Source organism: Triturus cristatus, chromosome 4_1, assembly GCF_964204655.1.
Source record: "Triturus cristatus chromosome 4_1, aTriCri1.1, whole genome shotgun sequence".
Lineage (NCBI taxonomy): Eukaryota > Metazoa > Chordata > Amphibia > Caudata > Salamandridae > Triturus > Triturus cristatus.
The window spans coordinates 120,063,529-120,086,381 of NC_140585.1; the positions used below are offsets into that span (position 1 = coordinate 120,063,529).

The 22,853-nt window shown below is 35.3% G+C and overlaps 31 non-coding genes across 31 annotated transcripts; all 31 read left to right on the forward strand.

Moving 5' to 3' along the window:
- The first annotated feature begins 18 nt into the window (after positions 1-18).
- On the forward strand, positions 19-90 carry TRNAD-GUC (transfer RNA aspartic acid (anticodon GUC)). The gene has a single exon. It is a non-coding gene; the product is annotated as a tRNA-Asp (tRNA).
- Positions 91-715: 625 nt separating this feature from the next.
- On the forward strand, positions 716-787 carry TRNAD-GUC (transfer RNA aspartic acid (anticodon GUC)). Its single transcript has one exon. It is a non-coding gene; the product is annotated as a tRNA-Asp (tRNA).
- A 631-nt stretch (positions 788-1,418) lies between these two features.
- TRNAD-GUC (transfer RNA aspartic acid (anticodon GUC)) lies at positions 1,419-1,490 on the forward strand. Its single transcript has one exon. It is a non-coding gene; the product is annotated as a tRNA-Asp (tRNA).
- Positions 1,491-2,115: 625 nt separating this feature from the next.
- Positions 2,116-2,187, forward strand: TRNAD-GUC (transfer RNA aspartic acid (anticodon GUC)). Its single transcript has one exon. It is a non-coding gene; the product is annotated as a tRNA-Asp (tRNA).
- A 637-nt stretch (positions 2,188-2,824) lies between these two features.
- On the forward strand, positions 2,825-2,896 carry TRNAD-GUC (transfer RNA aspartic acid (anticodon GUC)). Its single transcript has one exon. It is a non-coding gene; the product is annotated as a tRNA-Asp (tRNA).
- A 625-nt stretch (positions 2,897-3,521) lies between these two features.
- TRNAD-GUC (transfer RNA aspartic acid (anticodon GUC)) lies at positions 3,522-3,593 on the forward strand. The gene has a single exon. It is a non-coding gene; the product is annotated as a tRNA-Asp (tRNA).
- A 631-nt stretch (positions 3,594-4,224) lies between these two features.
- On the forward strand, positions 4,225-4,296 carry TRNAD-GUC (transfer RNA aspartic acid (anticodon GUC)). The gene has a single exon. It is a non-coding gene; the product is annotated as a tRNA-Asp (tRNA).
- A 1,332-nt stretch (positions 4,297-5,628) lies between these two features.
- Positions 5,629-5,700, forward strand: TRNAD-GUC (transfer RNA aspartic acid (anticodon GUC)). The gene has a single exon. It is a non-coding gene; the product is annotated as a tRNA-Asp (tRNA).
- Positions 5,701-6,327: 627 nt separating this feature from the next.
- TRNAD-GUC (transfer RNA aspartic acid (anticodon GUC)) lies at positions 6,328-6,399 on the forward strand. The gene has a single exon. It is a non-coding gene; the product is annotated as a tRNA-Asp (tRNA).
- Positions 6,400-7,024: 625 nt separating this feature from the next.
- On the forward strand, positions 7,025-7,096 carry TRNAD-GUC (transfer RNA aspartic acid (anticodon GUC)). The gene has a single exon. It is a non-coding gene; the product is annotated as a tRNA-Asp (tRNA).
- A 627-nt stretch (positions 7,097-7,723) lies between these two features.
- On the forward strand, positions 7,724-7,795 carry TRNAD-GUC (transfer RNA aspartic acid (anticodon GUC)). Its single transcript has one exon. It is a non-coding gene; the product is annotated as a tRNA-Asp (tRNA).
- Positions 7,796-8,420: 625 nt separating this feature from the next.
- On the forward strand, positions 8,421-8,492 carry TRNAD-GUC (transfer RNA aspartic acid (anticodon GUC)). The gene has a single exon. It is a non-coding gene; the product is annotated as a tRNA-Asp (tRNA).
- A 625-nt stretch (positions 8,493-9,117) lies between these two features.
- Positions 9,118-9,189, forward strand: TRNAD-GUC (transfer RNA aspartic acid (anticodon GUC)). Its single transcript has one exon. It is a non-coding gene; the product is annotated as a tRNA-Asp (tRNA).
- Positions 9,190-9,814: 625 nt separating this feature from the next.
- TRNAD-GUC (transfer RNA aspartic acid (anticodon GUC)) lies at positions 9,815-9,886 on the forward strand. The gene has a single exon. It is a non-coding gene; the product is annotated as a tRNA-Asp (tRNA).
- A 631-nt stretch (positions 9,887-10,517) lies between these two features.
- Positions 10,518-10,589, forward strand: TRNAD-GUC (transfer RNA aspartic acid (anticodon GUC)). The gene has a single exon. It is a non-coding gene; the product is annotated as a tRNA-Asp (tRNA).
- A 625-nt stretch (positions 10,590-11,214) lies between these two features.
- Positions 11,215-11,286, forward strand: TRNAD-GUC (transfer RNA aspartic acid (anticodon GUC)). The gene has a single exon. It is a non-coding gene; the product is annotated as a tRNA-Asp (tRNA).
- Positions 11,287-12,624: 1,338 nt separating this feature from the next.
- On the forward strand, positions 12,625-12,696 carry TRNAD-GUC (transfer RNA aspartic acid (anticodon GUC)). The gene has a single exon. It is a non-coding gene; the product is annotated as a tRNA-Asp (tRNA).
- A 625-nt stretch (positions 12,697-13,321) lies between these two features.
- On the forward strand, positions 13,322-13,393 carry TRNAD-GUC (transfer RNA aspartic acid (anticodon GUC)). Its single transcript has one exon. It is a non-coding gene; the product is annotated as a tRNA-Asp (tRNA).
- A 625-nt stretch (positions 13,394-14,018) lies between these two features.
- On the forward strand, positions 14,019-14,090 carry TRNAD-GUC (transfer RNA aspartic acid (anticodon GUC)). Its single transcript has one exon. It is a non-coding gene; the product is annotated as a tRNA-Asp (tRNA).
- Positions 14,091-14,715: 625 nt separating this feature from the next.
- Positions 14,716-14,787, forward strand: TRNAD-GUC (transfer RNA aspartic acid (anticodon GUC)). Its single transcript has one exon. It is a non-coding gene; the product is annotated as a tRNA-Asp (tRNA).
- A 625-nt stretch (positions 14,788-15,412) lies between these two features.
- TRNAD-GUC (transfer RNA aspartic acid (anticodon GUC)) lies at positions 15,413-15,484 on the forward strand. The gene has a single exon. It is a non-coding gene; the product is annotated as a tRNA-Asp (tRNA).
- A 625-nt stretch (positions 15,485-16,109) lies between these two features.
- On the forward strand, positions 16,110-16,181 carry TRNAD-GUC (transfer RNA aspartic acid (anticodon GUC)). The gene has a single exon. It is a non-coding gene; the product is annotated as a tRNA-Asp (tRNA).
- Positions 16,182-16,806: 625 nt separating this feature from the next.
- On the forward strand, positions 16,807-16,878 carry TRNAD-GUC (transfer RNA aspartic acid (anticodon GUC)). The gene has a single exon. It is a non-coding gene; the product is annotated as a tRNA-Asp (tRNA).
- Positions 16,879-17,503: 625 nt separating this feature from the next.
- Positions 17,504-17,575, forward strand: TRNAD-GUC (transfer RNA aspartic acid (anticodon GUC)). The gene has a single exon. It is a non-coding gene; the product is annotated as a tRNA-Asp (tRNA).
- Positions 17,576-18,200: 625 nt separating this feature from the next.
- Positions 18,201-18,272, forward strand: TRNAD-GUC (transfer RNA aspartic acid (anticodon GUC)). Its single transcript has one exon. It is a non-coding gene; the product is annotated as a tRNA-Asp (tRNA).
- Positions 18,273-18,897: 625 nt separating this feature from the next.
- On the forward strand, positions 18,898-18,969 carry TRNAD-GUC (transfer RNA aspartic acid (anticodon GUC)). The gene has a single exon. It is a non-coding gene; the product is annotated as a tRNA-Asp (tRNA).
- A 625-nt stretch (positions 18,970-19,594) lies between these two features.
- On the forward strand, positions 19,595-19,666 carry TRNAD-GUC (transfer RNA aspartic acid (anticodon GUC)). Its single transcript has one exon. It is a non-coding gene; the product is annotated as a tRNA-Asp (tRNA).
- A 625-nt stretch (positions 19,667-20,291) lies between these two features.
- TRNAD-GUC (transfer RNA aspartic acid (anticodon GUC)) lies at positions 20,292-20,363 on the forward strand. Its single transcript has one exon. It is a non-coding gene; the product is annotated as a tRNA-Asp (tRNA).
- Positions 20,364-20,988: 625 nt separating this feature from the next.
- TRNAD-GUC (transfer RNA aspartic acid (anticodon GUC)) lies at positions 20,989-21,060 on the forward strand. Its single transcript has one exon. It is a non-coding gene; the product is annotated as a tRNA-Asp (tRNA).
- Positions 21,061-21,685: 625 nt separating this feature from the next.
- Positions 21,686-21,757, forward strand: TRNAD-GUC (transfer RNA aspartic acid (anticodon GUC)). Its single transcript has one exon. It is a non-coding gene; the product is annotated as a tRNA-Asp (tRNA).
- Positions 21,758-22,382: 625 nt separating this feature from the next.
- TRNAD-GUC (transfer RNA aspartic acid (anticodon GUC)) lies at positions 22,383-22,454 on the forward strand. Its single transcript has one exon. It is a non-coding gene; the product is annotated as a tRNA-Asp (tRNA).
- Positions 22,455-22,853: the final 399 nt, after the last annotated feature.

Consider the following 22,853-nt stretch of genomic DNA (forward strand, 5'->3'; position numbering starts at 1 on the left):
TGAACTGAAGCCAATATGTCCTCGTTAGTATAGTGGTCAGTATCCCCGCCTGTCACGCGGGAGACCGGGGTTCAATTCCCCGACGGGGAGACGATTCCTTTTATTCACACAATTAAATAAAATGATGTACTTAATAACATTGTAAACTATATTTGTCATTATCCTTGTCTATTACGATTGAGATAAACGTTGAATTCAGTGATGGCCAAATTGCTTACAGATGTGTTAACTAAAAGTCAGAATATGCTCTGAATATTTCAATCTGCACAGACCATACCATCAAAAACAATTTACATCTATAATCTAATGGAAATTGAATGAAGCAGTGGGGAATATTATGCTTCTGCTCAACTCTAGGGGCTAGATTTAGAAGTGGAGTGGATGCTTTTTGTTAGTAGTGACCCCTGGTGGTAAATGGTTATAAGCTGCAAATGGTAAAGTGAGCTGATTGTATATATATATATATATATATACATATACATAGATAGATAGAAAGATAGATAGACAGATCGATAAATAGGTATTTATTTTAATCAATCATTTCTTATTAAAGCAGATTATTTTTGGCTAGGAATTTCTGATTTGTAATCATTTATGAAAAAAGATTGCTTCTCCTAACCAAAAGAAGCAAAGCTGCCTATTACAATACTGTGAATTGATTGAGGGCATGCCCTAACCTCATGAAGGTGAGCACTGTTGAACTGAAGACAATATGTCCTCGTTAGTATAGTGGTCAGTATCCCCGCCTGTCACGCGGGAGACCGGGGTTCAATTCCCCGACGGGGAGACGATTCCTTTTATTCACACAATTAAATAAAATGATGTACTTAATAACATTGTAAACTATATTTGTCATTATCCTTGTCTATTACGATTGAGATAAACGTTGAATTCAGTGATGGCCAAATTGCTTACAGATGTGTTAACTAAAAGTCAGAATATGCTCTGAATATTTCAATCTGCACAGACCATACCATCAAAAACAATTTACATCTATAATCTAATGGAAATGGAATGAAGCAGTGGGGAATATTATGCTTCTGCTCAACTCTAGGGGCTAGATTTAGAAGTGGAGTGGATGCTTTTTGTTAGTAGTGACCCCTGGTGGTAAATGGTTATAAGCTGCAAATGGTAAAGTGAGCTGATTGTATATATATATATATATATATATATATACATATACATAGATAGATAGAAAGATAGATAGACAGATCGATAAATAGGTATTTATTTTAATCAATCATTTCTTATTAAAGCAGATTATTTTTGGCTAGGAATTTCGGATTTGTAATCATTTATGAAAAAAGATTGCTTCTCCTAACCAAACGAAGCAAAGCTGCCTATTACAATACTGTGAATTGATTGAGGGCATGCCCTAACCTCATGGAGGTGAGCACTGTTGAACTGAAGACAATATGTCCTCGTTAGTATAGTGGTCAGTATCCCCGCCTGTCACGCGGGAGACCGGGGTTCAATTCCCCGACGGGGAGACGATTCCTTTTATTCACACAATTAAATAAAATGATGTACTTAATAACATTGTAAACTATATTTGTCATTATCCTTGTCTATTACGATTGAGATAAACGTTGAATTCAGTGATGGCCAAATTGCTTACAGATGTGTTAACTAAAAGTCAGAATATGCTCTGAATATTTCAATCTGCACAGACCATACCATCAAAAACAATTTACATCTATAATCTAATGGAAATGGAATGAAGCAGTGGGGAATCTTATGCTTCTGCTCAACTCTAGGGGCTAGATTTAGAAGTGGAGTGGATGCTTTTTGTTAGTAGTGACCCCTGGTGGTAAATGGTTATAAGCTGCAAATGGTAAAGTGAGCTGATTGTATATATATATATATATATATACATATACATAGATAGATAGAAAGATAGATAGACAGATCGATAAATAGGTATTTATTTTAATCAATCATTTCTTATTAAAGCAGATTATTTTTGGCTAGGAATTTCGGATTTGTAATCATTTATGAAAAAAGATTGCTTCTCCTAACCAAACGAAGCAAAGCTGCCTATTACAATACTGTGAATTGATTGAGGGCATGCCCTAACCTCATGGAGGTGAGCACTGTTGAACTGAAGACAATATGTCCTCGTTAGTATAGTGGTCAGTATCCCCGCCTGTCACGCGGGAGACCGGGGTTCAATTCCCCGACGGGGAGACGATTCCTTTTATTCACACAATTAAATAAAATGATGTACTTAATAACATTGTAAACTATATTTGTCATTATCCTTGTCTATTACGATTGAGATAAACGTTGAATTCAGTGATGGCCAAATTGCTTACAGATGTGTTAACTAAAAGTCAGAATATGCTCTGAATATTTCAATCTGCACAGACCATACCATCAAAAACAATTTACATCTATAATCTAATGGAAATGGAATGAAGCAGTGGGGAATATTATGCTTCTGCTCAACTCTAGGGGCTAGATTTAGAAGTGGAGTGGATGCTTTTTGTTAGTAGTGACCCCTGGTGGTAAATGGTTATAAGCTGCAAATGGTAAAGTGAGCTGATTGTATATATATATATATATATATATATATATATATACATATACATAGATAGATAGAAAGATAGATAGACAGATCGATAAATAGGTATTTATTTTAATCAATCATTTCTTATTAAAGCAGATTATTTTTGGCTAGGAATTTCGGATTTGTAATCATTTATGAAAAAAGATTGCTTCTCCTAACCAAAAGAAGCAAAGCTGCCTATTACAATACTGTGAATTGATTGAGGGCATGCCCTAACCTCATGGAGGTGAGCACTGTTGAACTGAAGCCAATATGTCCTCGTTAGTATAGTGGTCAGTATCCCCGCCTGTCACGCGGGAGACCGGGGTTCAATTCCCCGACGGGGAGACGCTTCCATTTATTCACACAATTAAATAAAATGATGTACTTAATAACATTGTAAACTATATTTGTCATTATCCTTTTCTATTACGATTGAGATAAACGTTGAATTCAGTGATGGCCAAATTGCTTACAGATGTGTTAACTAAAAGTCAGAATATGCTCTGAATATTTCAATCTGCACAGACCATACCATCAAAAACAATTTACATCTATAATCTAATGGAAATGGAATGAAGCAGTGGGGAATCTTATGCTTCTGCTCAACTCTAGGGGCTAGATTTAGAAGTGGAGTGGATGCTTTTTGTTAGTAGTGACCCCTGGTGGTAAATGGTTATAAGCTGCAAATGGTAAAGTGAGCTGATTGTATATATATATATATATATATACATATACATAGATAGATAGAAAGATAGATAGACAGATCGATAAATAGGTATTTATTTTAATCAATCATTTCTTATTAAAGCAGATTATTTTTGGCTAGGAATTTCTGATTTGTAATCATTTATGAAAAAAGATTGCTTCTCCTAACCAAAAGAAGCAAAGCTGCCTATTACAATACTGTGAATTGATTGAGGGCATGCCCTAACCTCATGAAGGTGAGCACTGTTGAACTGAAGACAATATGTCCTCGTTAGTATAGTGGTCAGTATCCCCGCCTGTCACGCGGGAGACCGGGGTTCAATTCCCCGACGGGGAGACGATTCCTTTTATTCACACAATTAAATAAAATGATGTACTTAATAACATTGTAAACTATATTTGTCATTATCCTTGTCTATTACGATTGAGATAAACGTTGAATTCAGTGATGGCCAAATTGCTTACAGATGTGTTAACTAAAAGTCAGAATATGCTCTGAATATTTCAATCTGCACAGACCATACCATCAAAAACAATTTACATCTATAATCTAATGGAAATGGAATGAAGCAGTGGGGAATATTATGCTTCTGCTCAACTCTAGGGGCTAGATTTAGAAGTGGAGTGGATGCTTTTTGTTAGTAGTGACCCCTGGTGGTAAATGGTTATAAGCTGCAAATGGTAAAGTGAGCTGATTGTATATATATATATATACATATATATATACATATACATAGATAGATAGAAAGATAGATAGACAGATCGATAAATAGGTATTTATTTTAATCAATCATTTCTTATTAAAGCAGATTATTTTTGGCTAGGAATTTCGGATTTGTAATCATTTATGAAAAAAGATTGCTTCTCCTAACCAAACGAAGCAAAGCTGCCTATTACAATACTGTGAATTGATTGAGGGCATGCCCTAACCTCATGGAGGTGAGCACTGTTGAACTGAAGACAATATGTCCTCGTTAGTATAGTGGTCAGTATCCCCGCCTGTCACGCGGGAGACCGGGGTTCAATTCCCCGACGGGGAGACGATTCCTTTTATTCACACAATTAAATAAAATGATGTACTTAATAACATTGTAAACTATATTTGTCATTATCCTTGTCTATTACGATTGAGATAAACGTTGAATTCAGTGATGGCCAAATTGCTTACAGATGTGTTAACTAAAAGTCAGAATATGCTCTGAATATTTCAATCTGCACAGACCATACCATCAAAAACAATTTACATCTATAATCTAATGGAAATGGAATGAAGCAGTGGGGAATATTATGCTTCTGCTCAACTCTAGGGGCTAGATTTAGAAGTGGAGTGGATGCTTTTTGTTAGTAGTGACCCCTGGTGGTAAATGGTTATAAGCTGCAAATGGTAAAGTGAGCTGATTGTATATATATATATATATATATATATATATACATATACATAGATAGATAGAAAGATAGATAGACAGATCGATAAATAGGTATTTATTTTAATCAATCATTTCTTATTAAAGCAGATTATTTTTGGCTAGGAATTTCGGATTTGTAATCATTTATGAAAAAAGATTGCTTCTCCTAACCAAACGAAGCAAAGCTGCCTATTACAATACTGTGAATTGATTGAGGGCATGCCCTAACCTCATGGAGGTGAGCACTGTTGAACTGAAGCCAATATGTCCTCGTTAGTATAGTGGTCAGTATCCCCGCCTGTCACGTGGGAGACCGGGGTTCAATTCCCCGACGGGGAGACGATTCCTTTTATTCACACAATTAAATAAAATGATGTACTTAATAACATTGTAAACTATATTTGTCATTATCCTTCTCTATTACGATTGAGATAAACGTTGAATTCAGTGATGGCCAAATTGCTTACAGATGTGTTAACTAAAAGTCAGAATATGCTCTGAATATTTCAATCTGCACAGACCATACCATCAAAAACAATTTACATCTATAATCTAATGGAAATGGAATGAAGCAGTGGGGAATCTTATGCTTCTGCTCAACTCTAGGGGCTAGATTTAGAAGTGGAGTGGATGCTTTTTGTTAGTAGTGACCCCTGGTGGTAAATGGTTATAAGCTGCAAATGGTAAAGTGAGCTGATTGTATATATATATATATATATATATACATATACATAGATAGATAGAAAGATAGATAGACAGATCGATAAATAGGTATTTATTTTAATCAATCATTTCTTATTAAAGCAGATTATTTTTGGCTAGGAATTTCTGATTTGTAATCATTTATGAAAAAAGATTGCTTCTCCTAACCAAAGGAAGCAAAGCTGCCTATTACAATACTGTGAATTGATTGAGGGCATGCCCTAACCTCATGGAGGTGAGCACTGTTGAACTGAAGCCAATATGTCCTCGTTAGTATAGTGGTCAGTATCCCCGCCTGTCACGCGGGAGACCGGGGTTCAATTCCCCGACGGGGAGACGATTCCTTTTATTCACACAATTAAATAAAATGATGTACTTAATAACATTGTAAACTATATTTGTCATTATCCTTCTCTATTACGATTGAGATAAACGTTGAATTCAGTGATGGCCAAATTGCTTACAGATGTGTTAACTAAAAGTCAGAATATGCTCTGAATATTTCAATCTGCACAGACCATACCATCAAAAACAATTTACATCTATAATCTAATGGAAATGGAATGAAGCAGTGGGGAATCTTATGCTTCTGCTCAACTCTAGGGGCTAGATTTAGAAGTGGAGTGGATGCTTTTTGTTAGTAGTGACCCCTGGTGGTAAATGGTTATAAGCTGCAAATGGTAAAGTGAGCTGATTGTATATATATATATATATATATATACATATACATAGATAGATAGAAAGATAGATAGACAGATCGATAAATAGGTATTTATTTTAATCAATCATTTCTTATTAAAGCAGATTATTTTTGGCTAGGAATTTCTGATTTGTAATCATTTATGAAAAAAGATTGCTTCTCCTAACCAAAGGAAGCAAAGCTGCCTATTACAATACTGTGAATTGATTGAGGGCATGCCCTAACCTCATGGAGGTGAGCACTGTTGAACTGAAGCCAATATGTCCTCGTTAGTATAGTGGTCAGTATCCCCGCCTGTCACGCGGGAGACCGGGGTTCAATTCCCCGACGGGGAGACGATTCCTTTTATTCACACAATTAAATAAAATGATGTACTTAATAACATTGTAAACTATATTTGTCATTATCCTTGTCTATTACGATTGAGATAAACGTTGAATTCAGTGATGGCCAAATTGCTTACAGATGTGTTAACTAAAAGTCAGAATATGCTCTGAATATTTCAATCTGCACAGACCATACCATCAAAAACAATTTACATCTATAATCTAATGGAAATGGAATGAAGCAGTGGGGAATCTTATGCTTCTGCTCAACTCTAGGGGCTAGATTTAGAAGTGGAGTGGATGCTTTTTGTTAGTAGTGACCCCTGGTGGTAAATGGTTATAAGCTGCAAATGGTAAAGTGAGCTGATTGTATATATATATATATATATATACATATACATAGATAGATAGAAAGATAGATAGACAGATCGATAAATAGGTATTTATTTTAATCAATCATTTCTTATTAAAGCAGATTATTTTTGGCTAGGAATTTCTGATTTGTAATCATTTATGAAAAAAGATTGCTTCTCCTAACCAAAGGAAGCAAAGCTGCCTATTACAATACTGTGAATTGATTGAGGGCATGCCCTAACCTCATGGAGGTGAGCACTGTTGAACTGAAGCCAATATGTCCTCGTTAGTATAGTGGTCAGTATCCCCGCCTGTCACGCGGGAGACCGGGGTTCAATTCCCCGACGGGGAGAAGATTCCTTTTATTCACACAATTAAATAAAATGATGTACTTAATAACATTGTAAACTATATTTGTCATTATCCTTGTCTATTACGATTGAGATAAACGTTGAATTCAGTGATGGCCAAATTGCTTACAGATGTGTTAACTAAAAGTCAGAATATGCTCTGAATATTTCAATCTGCACAGACCATACCATCAAAAACAATTTACATCTATAATCTAATGGAAATTGAATGAAGCAGTGGGGAATATTATGCTTCTGCTCAACTCTAGGGGCTAGATTTAGAAGTGGAGTGGATGCTTTTTGTTAGTAGTGACCCCTGGTGGTAAATGGTTATAAGCTGCAAATGGTAAAGTGAGCTGATTGTATATATATATATATATATATATACATATACATAGATAGATAGAAAGATAGATAGACAGATCGATAAATAGGTATTTATTTTAATCAATCATTTCTTATTAAAGCAGATTATTTTTGGCTAGGAATTTCTGATTTGTAATCATTTATGAAAAAAGATTGCTTCTCCTAACCAAAAGAAGCAAAGCTGCCTATTACAATACTGTGAATTGATTGAGGGCATGCCCTAACCTCATGGAGGTGAGCACTGTTGAACTGAAGCCAATATGTCCTCGTTAGTATAGTGGTCAGTATCCCCGCCTGTCACGCGGGAGACCGGGGTTCAATTCCCCGACGGGGAGACGCTTCCATTTATTCACACAATTAAATAAAATGATGTACTTAATAACATTGTAAACTATATTTGTCATTATCCTTTTCTATTACGATTGAGATAAACGTTGAATTCAGTGATGGCCAAATTGCTTACAGATGTGTTAACTAAAAGTCAGAATATGCTCTGAATATTTCAATCTGCACAGACCATACCATCAAAAACAATTTACATCTATAATCTAATGGAAATGGAATGAAGCAGTGGGGAATCTTATGCTTCTGCTCAACTCTAGGGGCTAGATTTAGAAGTGGAGTGGATGCTTTTTGTTAGTAGTGACCCCTGGTGGTAAATGGTTATAAGCTGCAAATGGTAAAGTGAGCTGATTGTATATATATATATATATATATACATATACATAGATAGATAGAAAGATAGATAGACAGATCGATAAATAGGTATTTATTTTAATCAATCATTTCTTATTAAAGCAGATTATTTTTGGCTAGGAATTTCTGATTTGTAATCATTTATGAAAAAAGATTGCTTCTCCTAACCAAAAGAAGCAAAGCTGCCTATTACAATACTGTGAATTGATTGAGGGCATGCCCTAACCTCATGGAGGTGAGCACTGTTGAACTGAAGCCAATATGTCCTCGTTAGTATAGTGGTCAGTATCCCCGCCTGTCACGCGGGAGACCGGGGTTCAATTCCCCGACGGGGAGACGATTCCTTTTATTCACACAATTAAATAAAATGATGTACTTAATAACATTGTAAACTATATTTGTCATTATCCTTGTCTATTACGATTGAGATAAACGTTGAATTCAGTGAAGGCCAAATTGCTTACAGATGTGTTAACTAAAAGTCAGAATATGCTCTGAATATTTCAATCTGCACAGACCATACCATCAAAAACAATTTACATCTATAATCTAATGGAAATGGAATGAAGCAGTGGGGAATCTTATGCTTCTGCTCAACTCTAGGGGCTAGATTTAGAAGTGGAGTGGATGCTTTTTGTTAGTAGTGACCCCTGGTGGTAAATGGTTATAAGCTGCAAATGGTAAAGTGAGCTGATTGTATATATATATATATATATATACATATACATAGATAGATAGAAAGATAGATAGACAGATCGATAAATAGGTATTTATTTTAATCAATCATTTCTTATTAAAGCAGATTATTTTTGGCTAGGAATTTCTGATTTGTAATCATTTATGAAAAAAGATTGCTTCTCCTAACCAAAGGAAGCAAAGCTGCCTATTACAATACTGTGAATTGATTGAGGGCATGCCCTAACCTCATGGAGGTGAGCACTGTTGAACTGAAGCCAATATGTCCTCGTTAGTATAGTGGTCAGTATCCCCGCCTGTCACGCGGGAGACCGGGGTTCAATTCCCCGACGGGGAGACGATTCCTTTTATTCACACAATTAAATAAAATGATGTACTTAATAACATTGTAAACTATATTTGTCATTATCCTTGTCTATTACGATTGAGATAAACGTTGAATTCAGTGATGGCCAAATTGCTTACAGATGTGTTAACTAAAAGTCAGAATATGCTCTGAATATTTCAATCTGCACAGACCATACCATCAAAAACAATTTACATCTATAATCTAATGGAAATTGAATGAAGCAGTGGGGAATATTATGCTTCTGCTCAACTCTAGGGGCTAGATTTAGAAGTGGAGTGGATGCTTTTTGTTAGTAGTGACCCCTGGTGGTAAATGGTTATAAGCTGCAAATGGTAAAGTGAGCTGATTGTATATATATATATATATATATACATATACATAGATAGATAGAAAGATAGATAGACAGATCGATAAATAGGTATTTATTTTAATCAATCATTTCTTATTAAAGCAGATTATTTTTGGCTAGGAATTTCTGATTTGTAATCATTTATGAAAAAAGATTGCTTCTCCTAACCAAAAGAAGCAAAGCTGCCTATTACAATACTGTGAATTGATTGAGGGCATGCCCTAACCTCATGAAGGTGAGCACTGTTGAACTGAAGACAATATGTCCTCGTTAGTATAGTGGTCAGTATCCCCGCCTGTCACGCGGGAGACCGGGGTTCAATTCCCCGACGGGGAGACGATTCCTTTTATTCACACAATTAAATAAAATGATGTACTTAATAACATTGTAAACTATATTTGTCATTATCCTTGTCTATTACGATTGAGATAAACGTTGAATTCAGTGATGGCCAAATTGCTTACAGATGTGTTAACTAAAAGTCAGAATATGCTCTGAATATTTCAATCTGCACAGACCATACCATCAAAAACAATTTACATCTATAATCTAATGGAAATGGAATGAAGCAGTGGGGAATATTATGCTTCTGCTCAACTCTAGGGGCTAGATTTAGAAGTGGAGTGGATGCTTTTTGTTAGTAGTGACCCCTGGTGGTAAATGGTTATAAGCTGCAAATGGTAAAGTGAGCTGATTGTATATATATATATATATATATATATATACATATACATAGATAGATAGAAAGATAGATAGACAGATCGATAAATAGGTATTTATTTTAATCAATCATTTCTTATTAAAGCAGATTATTTTTGGCTAGGAATTTCGGATTTGTAATCATTTATGAAAAAAGATTGCTTCTCCTAACCAAACGAAGCAAAGCTGCCTATTACAATACTGTGAATTGATTGAGGGCATGCCCTAACCTCATGGAGGTGAGCACTGTTGAACTGAAGACAATATGTCCTCGTTAGTATAGTGGTCAGTATCCCCGCCTGTCACGCGGGAGACCGGGGTTCAATTCCCCGACGGGGAGACGATTCCTTTTATTCACACAATTAAATAAAATGATGTACTTAATAACATTGTAAACTATATTTGTCATTATCCTTGTCTATTACGATTGAGATAAACGTTGAATTCAGTGATGGCCAAATTGCTTACAGATGTGTTAACTAAAAGTCAGAATATGCTCTGAATATTTCAATCTGCACAGACCATACCATCAAAAACAATTTACATCTATAATCTAATGGAAATGGAATGAAGCAGTGGGGAATCTTATGCTTCTGCTCAACTCTAGGGGCTAGATTTAGAAGTGGAGTGGATGCTTTTTGTTAGTAGTGACCCCTGGTGGTAAATGGTTATAAGCTGCAAATGGTAAAGTGAGCTGATTGTATATATATATATATATATATACATATACATAGATAGATAGAAAGATAGATAGACAGATCGATAAATAGGTATTTATTTTAATCAATCATTTCTTATTAAAGCAGATTATTTTTGGCTAGGAATTTCGGATTTGTAATCATTTATGAAAAAAGATTGCTTCTCCTAACCAAACGAAGCAAAGCTGCCTATTACAATACTGTGAATTGATTGAGGGCATGCCCTAACCTCATGGAGGTGAGCACTGTTGAACTGAAGACAATATGTCCTCGTTAGTATAGTGGTCAGTATCCCCGCCTGTCACGCGGGAGACCGGGGTTCAATTCCCCGACGGGGAGACGATTCCTTTTATTCACACAATTAAATAAAATGATGTACTTAATAACATTGTAAACTATATTTGTCATTATCCTTGTCTATTACGATTGAGATAAACGTTGAATTCAGTGATGGCCAAATTGCTTACAGATGTGTTAACTAAAAGTCAGAATATGCTCTGAATATTTCAATCTGCACAGACCATACCATCAAAAACAATTTACATCTATAATCTAATGGAAATGGAATGAAGCAGTGGGGAATATTATGCTTCTGCTCAACTCTAGGGGCTAGATTTAGAAGTGGAGTGGATGCTTTTTGTTAGTAGTGACCCCTGGTGGTAAATGGTTATAAGCTGCAAATGGTAAAGTGAGCTGATTGTATATATATATATATATATATATATATATATATATATACATATACATAGATAGATAGAAAGATAGATAGACAGATCGATAAATAGGTATTTATTTTAATCAATCATTTCTTATTAAAGCAGATTATTTTTGGCTAGGAATTTCGGATTTGTAATCATTTATGAAAAAAGATTGCTTCTCCTAACCAAACGAAGCAAAGCTGCCTATTACAATACTGTGAATTGATTGAGGGCATGCCCTAACCTCATGGAGGTGAGCACTGTTGAACTGAAGCCAATATGTCCTCGTTAGTATAGTGGTCAGTATCCCCGCCTGTCACGTGGGAGACCGGGGTTCAATTCCCCGACGGGGAGACGATTCCTTTTATTCACACAATTAAATAAAATGATGTACTTAATAACATTGTAAACTATATTTGTCATTATCCTTCTCTATTACGATTGAGATAAACGTTGAATTCAGTGATGGCCAAATTGCTTACAGATGTGTTAACTAAAAGTCAGAATATGCTCTGAATATTTCAATCTGCACAGACCATACCATCAAAAACAATTTACATCTATAATCTAATGGAAATGGAATGAAGCAGTGGGGAATCTTATGCTTCTGCTCAACTCTAGGGGCTAGATTTAGAAGTGGAGTGGATGCTTTTTGTTAGTAGTGACCCCTGGTGGTAAATGGTTATAAGCTGCAAATGGTAAAGTGAGCTGATTGTATATATATATATATATATATACATATACATAGATAGATAGAAAGATAGATAGACAGATCGATAAATAGGTATTTATTTTAATCAATCATTTCTTATTAAAGCAGATTATTTTTGGCTAGGAATTTCTGATTTGTAATCATTTATGAAAAAAGATTGCTTCTCCTAACCAAAAGAAGCAAAGCTGCCTATTACAATACTGTGAATTGATTGAGGGCATGCCCTAACCTCATGGAGGTGAGCACTGTTGAACTGAAGCCAATATGTCCTCGTTAGTATAGTGGTCAGTATCCCCGCCTGTCACGCGGGAGACCGGGGTTCAATTCCCCGACGGGGAGACGATTCCTTTTATTCACACAATTAAATAAAATGATGTACTTAATAACATTGTAAACTATATTTGTCATTATCCTTCTCTATTACGATTGAGATAAACGTTGAATTCAGTGATGGCCAAATTGCTTACAGATGTGTTAACTAAAAGTCAGAATATGCTCTGAATATTTCAATCTGCACAGACCATACCATCAAAAACAATTTACATCTATAATCTAATGGAAATGGAATGAAGCAGTGGGGAATCTTATGCTTCTGCTCAACTCTAGGGGCTAGATTTAGAAGTGGAGTGGATGCTTTTTGTTAGTAGTGACCCCTGGTGGTAAATGGTTATAAGCTGCAAATGGTAAAGTGAGCTGATTGTATATATATATATATATATATACATATACATAGATAGATAGAAAGATAGATAGACAGATCGATAAATAGGTATTTATTTTAATCAATCATTTCTTATTAAAGCAGATTATTTTTGGCTAGGAATTTCTGATTTGTAATCATTTATGAAAAAAGATTGCTTCTCCTAACCAAAGGAAGCAAAGCTGCCTATTACAATACTGTGAATTGATTGAGGGCATGCCCTAACCTCATGGAGGTGAGCACTGTTGAACTGAAGCCAATATGTCCTCGTTAGTATAGTGGTCAGTATCCCCGCCTGTCACGCGGGAGACCGGGGTTCAATTCCCCGACGGGGAGACGATTCCTTTTATTCACACAATTAAATAAAATGATGTACTTAATAACATTGTAAACTATATTTGTCATTATCCTTGTCTATTACGATTGAGATAAACGTTGAATTCAGTGATGGCCAAATTGCTTACAGATGTGTTAACTAAAAGTCAGAATATGCTCTGAATATTTCAATCTGCACAGACCATACCATCAAAAACAATTTACATCTATAATCTAATGGAAATGGAATGAAGCAGTGGGGAATCTTATGCTTCTGCTCAACTCTAGGGGCTAGATTTAGAAGTGGAGTGGATGCTTTTTGTTAGTAGTGACCCCTGGTGGTAAATGGTTATAAGCTGCAAATGGTAAAGTGAGCTGATTGTATATATATATATATATATATACATATACATAGATAGATAGAAAGATAGATAGACAGATCGATAAATAGGTATTTATTTTAATCAATCATTTCTTATTAAAGCAGATTATTTTTGGCTAGGAATTTCTGATTTGTAATCATTTATGAAAAAAGATTGCTTCTCCTAACCAAAGGAAGCAAAGCTGCCTATTACAATACTGTGAATTGATTGAGGGCATGCCCTAACCTCATGGAGGTGAGCACTGTTGAACTGAAGCCAATATGTCCTCGTTAGTATAGTGGTCAGTATCCCCGCCTGTCACGCGGGAGACCGGGGTTCAATTCCCCGACGGGGAGACGATTCCTTTTATTCACACAATTAAATAAAATGATGTACTTAATAACATTGTAAACTATATTTGTCATTATCCTTGTCTATTACGATTGAGATAAACGTTGAATTCAGTGATGGCCAAATTGCTTACAGATGTGTTAACTAAAAGTCAGAATATGCTCTGAATATTTCAATCTGCACAGACCATACCATCAAAAACAATTTACATCTATAATCTAATGGAAATGGAATGAAGCAGTGGGGAATCTTATGCTTCTGCTCAACTCTAGGGGCTAGATTTAGAAGTGGAGTGGATGCTTTTTGTTAGTAGTGACCCCTGGTGGTAAATGGTTATAAGCTGCAAATGGTAAAGTGAGCTGATTGTATATATATATATATATATATACATATACATAGATAGATAGAAAGATAGATAGACAGATCGATAAATAGGTATTTATTTTAATCAATCATTTCTTATTAAAGCAGATTATTTTTGGCTAGGAATTTCTGATTTGTAATCATTTATGAAAAAAGATTGCTTCTCCTAACCAAAGGAAGCAAAGCTGCCTATTACAATACTGTGAATTGATTGAGGGCATGCCCTAACCTCATGGAGGTGAGCACTGTTGAACTGAAGCCAATATGTCCTCGTTAGTATAGTGGTCAGTATCCCCGCCTGTCACGCGGGAGACCGGGGTTCAATTCCCCGACGGGGAGACGATTCCTTTTATTCACACAATTAAATAAAATGATGTACTTAATAACATTGTAAACTATATTTGTCATTATCCTTGTCTATTACGATTGAGATAAACGTTGAATTCAGTGATGGCCAAATTGCTTACAGATGTGTTAACTAAAAGTCAGAATATGCTCTGAATATTTCAATCTGCACAGACCATACCATCAAAAACAATTTACATCTATAATCTAATGGAAATGGAATGAAGCAGTGGGGAATCTTATGCTTCTGCTCAACTCTAGGGGCTAGATTTAGAAGTGGAGTGGATGCTTTTTGTTAGTAGTGACCCCTGGTGGTAAATGGTTATAAGCTGCAAATGGTAAAGTGAGCTGATTGTATATATATATATATATATATACATATACATAGATAGATAGAAAGATAGATAGACAGATCGATAAATAGGTATTTATTTTAATCAATCATTTCTTATTAAAGCAGATTATTTTTGGCTAGGAATTTCTGATTTGTAATCATTTATGAAAAAAGATTGCTTCTCCTAACCAAAGGAAGCAAAGCTGCCTATTACAATACTGTGAATTGATTGAGGGCATGCCCTAACCTCATGGAGGTGAGCACTGTTGAACTGAAGCCAATATGTCCTCGTTAGTATAGTGGTCAGTATCCCCGCCTGTCACGCGGGAGACCGGGGTTCAATTCCCCGACGGGGAGACGATTCCTTTTATTCACACAATTAAATAAAATGATGTACTTAATAACATTGTAAACTATATTTGTCATTATCCTTGTCTATTACGATTGAGATAAACGTTGAATTCAGTGATGGCCAAATTGCTTACAGATGTGTTAACTAAAAGTCAGAATATGCTCTGAATATTTCAATCTGCACAGACCATACCATCAAAAACAATTTACATCTATAATCTAATGGAAATTGAATGAAGCAGTGGGGAATATTATGCTTCTGCTCAACTCTAGGGGCTAGATTTAGAAGTGGAGTGGATGCTTTTTGTTAGTAGTGACCCCTGGTGGTAAATGGTTATAAGCTGCAAATGGTAAAGTGAGCTGATTGTATATATATATATATATATATACATATACATAGATAGATAGAAAGATAGATAGACAGATCGATAAATAGGTATTTATTTTAATCAATCATTTCTTATTAAAGCAGATTATTTTTGGCTAGGAATTTCTGATTTGTAATCATTTATGAAAAAAGATTGCTTCTCCTAACCAAAAGAAGCAAAGCTGCCTATTACAATACTGTGAATTGATTGAGGGCATGCCCTAACCTCATGGAGGTGAGCACTGTTGAACTGAAGCCAATATGTCCTCGTTAGTATAGTGGTCAGTATCCCCGCCTGTCACGCGGGAGACCGGGGTTCAATTCCCCGACGGGGAGACGATTCCTTTTATTCACACAATTAAATAAAATGATGTACTTAATAACATTGTAAACTATATTTGTCATTATCCTTCTCTATTACGATTGAGATAAACGTTGAATTCAGTGATGGCCAAATTGCTTACAGATGTGTTAACTAAAAGTCAGAATATGCTCTGAATATTTCAATCTGCACAGACCATACCATCAAAAACAATTTACATCTATAATCTAATGGAAATGGAATGAAGCAGTGGGGAATCTTATGCTTCTGCTCAACTCTAGGGGCTAGATTTAGAAGTGGAGTGGATGCTTTTTGTTAGTAGTGACCCCTGGTGGTAAATGGTTATAAGCTGCAAATGGTAAAGTGAGCTGATTGTATATATATATATATATATATACATATACATAGATAGATAGAAAGATAGATAGACAGATCGATAAATAGGTATTTATTTTAATCAATCATTTCTTATTAAAGCAGATTATTTTTGGCTAGGAATTTCTGATTTGTAATCATTTATGAAAAAAGATTGCTTCTCCTAACCAAAGGAAGCAAAGCTGCCTATTACAATACTGTGAATTGATTGAGGGCATGCCCTAACCTCATGGAGGTGAGCACTGTTGAACTGAAGCCAATATGTCCTCGTTAGTATAGTGGTCAGTATCCCCGCCTGTCACGCGGGAGACCGGGGTTCAATTCCCCGACGGGGAGACGATTCCTTTTATTCACACAATTAAATAAAATGATGTACTTAATAACATTGTAAACTATATTTGTCATTATCCTTGTCTATTACGATTGAGATAAACGTTGAATTCAGTGATGGCCAAATTGCTTACAGATGTGTTAACTAAAAGTCAGAATATGCTCTGAATATTTCAATCTGCACAGACCATACCATCAAAAACAATTTACATCTATAATCTAATGGAAATGGAATGAAGCAGTGGGGAATCTTATGCTTCTGCTCAACTCTAGGGGCTAGATTTAGAAGTGGAGTGGATGCTTTTTGTTAGTAGTGACCCCTGGTGGTAAATGGTTATAAGCTGCAAATGGTAAAGTGAGCTGATTGTATATATATATATATATATATACATATACATAGATAGATAGAAAGATAGATAGACAGATCGATAAATAGGTATTTATTTTAATCAATCATTTCTTATTAAAGCAGATTATTTTTGGCTAGGAATTTCTGATTTGTAATCATTTATGAAAAAAGATTGCTTCTCCTAACCAAAGGAAGCAAAGCTGCCTATTACAATACTGTGAATTGATTGAGGGCATGCCCTAACCTCATGGAGGTGAGCACTGTTGAACTGAAGCCAATATGTCCTCGTTAGTATAGTGGTCAGTATCCCCGCCTGTCACGCGGGAGACCGGGGTTCAATTCCCCGACGGGGAGACGATTCCTTTTATTCACACAATTAAATAAAATGATGTACTTAATAACATTGTAAACTATATTTGTCATTATCCTTGTCTATTACGATTGAGATAAACGTTGAATTCAGTGATGGCCAAATTGCTTACAGATGTGTTAACTAAAAGTCAGAATATGCTCTGAATATTTCAATCTGCACAGACCATACCATCAAAAACAATTTACATCTATAATCTAATGGAAATTGAATGAAGCAGTGGGGAATATTATGCTTCTGCTCAACTCTAGGGGCTAGATTTAGAAGTGGAGTGGATGCTTTTTGTTAGTAGTGACCCCTGGTGGTAAATGGTTATAAGCTGCAAATGGTAAAGTGAGCTGATTGTATATATATATATATATATATACATATACATAGATAGATAGAAAGATAGATAGACAGATCGATAAATAGGTATTTATTTTAATCAATCATTTCTTATTAAAGCAGATTATTTTTGGCTAGGAATTTCTGATTTGTAATCATTTATGAAAAAAGATTGCTTCTCCTAACCAAAAGAAGCAAAGCTGCCTATTACAATACTGTGAATTGATTGAGGGCATGCCCTAACCTCATGAAGGTGAGCACTGTTGAACTGAAGACAATATGTCCTCGTTAGTATAGTGGTCAGTATCCCCGCCTGTCACGCGGGAGACCGGGGTTCAATTCCCCGACGGGGAGACGATTCCTTTTATTCACACAATTAAATAAAATGATGTACTTAATAACATTGTAAACTATATTTGTCATTATCCTTGTCTATTACGATTGAGATAAACGTTGAATTCAGTGATGGCCAAATTGCTTACAGATGTGTTAACTAAAAGTCAGAATATGCTCTGAATATTTCAATCTGCACAGACCATACCATCAAAAACAATTTACATCTATAATCTAATGGAAATGGAATGAAGCAGTGGGGAATCTTATGCTTCTGCTCAACTCTAGGGGCTAGATTTAGAAGTGGAGTGGATGCTTTTTGTTAGTAGTGACCCCTGGTGGTAAATGGTTATAAGCTGCAAATGGTAAAGTGAGCTGATTGTATATATATATATATATATATACATATACATAGATAGATAGAAAGATAGATAGACAGATCGATAAATAGGTATTTATTTTAATCAATCATTTCTTATTAAAGCAGATTATTTTTGGCTAGGAATTTCTGATTTGTAATCATTTATGAAAAAAGATTGCTTCTCCTAACCAAAGGAAGCAAAGCTGCCTATTACAATACTGTGAATTGATTGAGGGCATGCCCTAACCTCATGGAGGTGAGCACTGTTGAACTGAAGCCAATATGTCCTCGTTAGTATAGTGGTCAGTATCCCCGCCTGTCACGCGGGAGACCGGGGTTCAATTCCCCGACGGGGAGACGATTCCTTTTATTCACACAATTAAATAAAATGATGTACTTAATAACATTGTAAACTATATTTGTCATTATCCTTGTCTATTACGATTGAGATAAACGTTGAATTCAGTGATGGCCAAATTGCTTACAGATGTGTTAACTAAAAGTCAGAATATGCTCTGAATATTTCAATCTGCACAGACCATACCATCAAAAACAATTTACATCTATAATCTAATGGAAATTGAATGAAGCAGTGGGGAATATTATGCTTCTGCTCAACTCTAGGGGCTAGATTTAGAAGTGGAGTGGATGCTTTTTGTTAGTAGTGACCCCTGGTGGTAAATGGTTATAAGCTGCAAATGGTAAAGTGAGCTGATTGTATATATATATATATATATATACATATACATAGATAGATAGAAAGATAGATAGACAGATCGATAAATAGGTATTTATTTTAATCAATCATTTCTTATTAAAGCAGATTATTTTTGGCTAGGAATTTCTGATTTGTAATCATTTATGAAAAAAGATTGCTTCTCCTAACCAAAGGAAGCAAAGCTGCCTATTACAATACTGTGAATTGATTGAGGGCATGCCCTAACCTCATGGAGGTGAGCACTGTTGAACTGAAGCCAATATGTCCTCGTTAGTATAGTGGTCAGTATCCCCGCCTGTCACGCGGGAGACCGGGGTTCAATTCCCCGACGGGGAGACGATTCCTTTTATTCACACAATTAAATAAAATGATGTACTTAATAACATTGTAAACTATATTTGTCATTATCCTTGTCTATTACGATTGAGATAAACGTTGAATTCAGTGATGGCCAAATTGCTTACAGATGTGTTAACTAAAAGTCAGAATATGCTCTGAATATTTCAATCTGCACAGACCATACCATCAAAAACAATTTACATCTATAATCTAATGGAAATGGAATGAAGCAGTGGGGAATCTTATGCTTCTGCTCAACTCTAGGGGCTAGATTTAGAAGTGGAGTGGATGCTTTTTGTTAGTAGTGACCCCTGGTGGTAAATGGTTATAAGCTGCAAATGGTAAAGTGAGCTGATTGTATATATATATATATATATATACATATACATAGATAGATAGAAAGATAGATAGACAGATCGATAAATAGGTATTTATTTTAATCAATCATTTCTTATTAAAGCAGATTATTTTTGGCTAGGAATTTCTGATTTGTAATCATTTATGAAAAAAGATTGCTTCTCCTAACCAAAGGAAGCAAAGCTGCCTATTACAATACTGTGAATTGATTGAGGGCATGCCCTAACCTCATGGAGGTGAGCACTGTTGAACTGAAGCCAATATGTCCTCGTTAGTATAGTGGTCAGTATCCCCGCCTGTCACGCGGGAGACCGGGGTTCAATTCCCCGACGGGGAGACGATTCCTTTTATTCACACAATTAAATAAAATGATGTACTTAATAACATTGTAAACTATATTTGTCATTATCCTTGTCTATTACGATTGAGATAAACGTTGAATTCAGTGATGGCCAAATTGCTTACAGATGTGTTAACTAAAAGTCAGAATATGCTCTGAATATTTCAATCTGCACAGACCATACCATCAAAAACAATTTACATCTATAATCTAATGGAAATTGAATGAAGCAGTGGGGAATATTATGCTTCTGCTCAACTCTAGGGGCTAGATTTAGAAGTGGAGTGGATGCTTTTTGTTAGTAGTGACCCCTGGTGGTAAATGGTTATAAGCTGCAAATGGTAAAGTGAGCTGATTGTATATATATATATATATATATACATATACATAGATAGATAGAAAGATAGATAGACAGATCGATAAATAGGTATTTATTTTAATCAATCATTTCTTATTAAAGCAGATTATTTTTGGCTAGGAATTTCTGATTTGTAATCATTTATGAAAAAAGATTGCTTCTCCTAACCAAAAGAAGCAAAGCTGCCTATTACAATACTGTGAATTGATTGAGGGCATGCCCTAACCTCATGAAGGTGAGCACTGTTGAACTGAAGACAATATGTCCTCGTTAGTATAGTGGTCAGTATCCCCGCCTGTCACGCGGGAGACCGGGGTTCAATTCCCCGACGGGGAGACGATTCCTTTTATTCACACAATTAAATAAAATGATGTACTTAATAACATTGTAAACTATATTTGTCATTATCCTTGTCTATTACGATTGAGATAAACGTTGAATTCAGTGATGGCCAAATTGCTTACAGATGTGTTAACTAAAAGTCAGAATATGCTCTGAATATTTCAATCTGCACAGACCATACCATCAAAAACAATTTACATCTATAATCTAATGGAAATGGAATGAAGCAGTGGGGAATCTTATGCTTCTGCTCAACTCTAGGGGCTAGATTTAGAAGTGGAGTGGATGCTTTTTGTTAGTAGTGACCCCTGGTGGTAAATGGTTATAAGCTGCAAATGGTAAAGTGAGCTGATTGTATATATATATATATATATATACATATACATAGATAGATAGAAAGATAGATAGACAGATCGATAAATAGGTATTTATTTTAATCAATCATTTCTTATTAAAGCAGATTATTTTTGGCTAGGAATTTCTGATTTGTAATCATTTATGAAAAAAGATTGCTTCTCCTAACCAAAGGAAGCAAAGCTGCCTATTACAATACTGTGAATTGATTGAGGGCATGCCCTAACCTCATGGAGGTGAGCACTGTTGAACTGAAGCCAATATGTCCTCGTTAGTATAGTGGTCAGTATCCCCGCCTGTCACGCGGGAGACCGGGGTTCAATTCCCCGACGGGGAGACGATTCCTTTTATTCACACAATTAAATAAAATGATGTACTTAATAACATTGTAAACTATATTTGTCATTATCCTTGTCTATTACGATTGAGATAAACGTTGAATTCAGTGATGGCCAAATTGCTTACAGATGTGTTAACTAAAAGTCAGAATATGCTCTGAATATTTCAATCTGCACAGACCATACCATCAAAAACAATTTACATCTATAATCTAATGGAAATTGAATGAAGCAGTGGGGAATATTATGCTTCTGCTCAACTCTAGGGGCTAGATTTAGAAGTGGAGTGGATGCTTTTTGTTAGTAGTGACCCCTGGTGGTAAATGGTTATAAGCTGCAAATGGTAAAGTGAGCTGATTGTATATATATATATATATATATACATATACATAGATAGATAGAAAGATAGATAGACAGATCGATAAATAGGTATTTATTTTAATCAATCATTTCTTATTAAAGCAGATTATTTTTGGCTAGGAATTTCTGATTTGTAATCATTTATGAAAAAAGATTGCTTCTCCTAACCAAAAGAAGCAAAGCTGCCTATTACAATACTGTGAATTGATTGAGGGCATGCCCTAACCTCATGAAGGTGAGCACTGTTGAACTGAAGACAATATGTCCTCGTTAGTATAGTGGTCAGTATCCCCGCCTGTCACGCGGGAGACCGGGGTTCAATTCCCCGACGGGGAGACGATTCCTTTTATTCACACAATTAAATAAAATGATGTACTTAATAACATTGTAAACTATATTTGTCATTATCCTTGTCTATTACGATTGAGATAAACGTTGAATTCAGTGATGGCCAAATTGCTTACAGATGTGTTAACTAAAAGTCAGAATATGCTCTGAATATTTCAATCTGCACAGACCATACCATCAAAAACAATTTACATCTATAATCTAATGGAAATGGAATGAAGCAGTGGGGAATATTATGCTTCTGCTCAACTCTAGGGGCTAGATTTAGAAGTGGAGTGGATGCTTTTTGTTAGTAGTGACCCCTGGTGGTAAATGGTTATAAGCTGCAAATGGTAAAGTGAGCTGATTGTATATATATATATATATATATATATATACATATACATA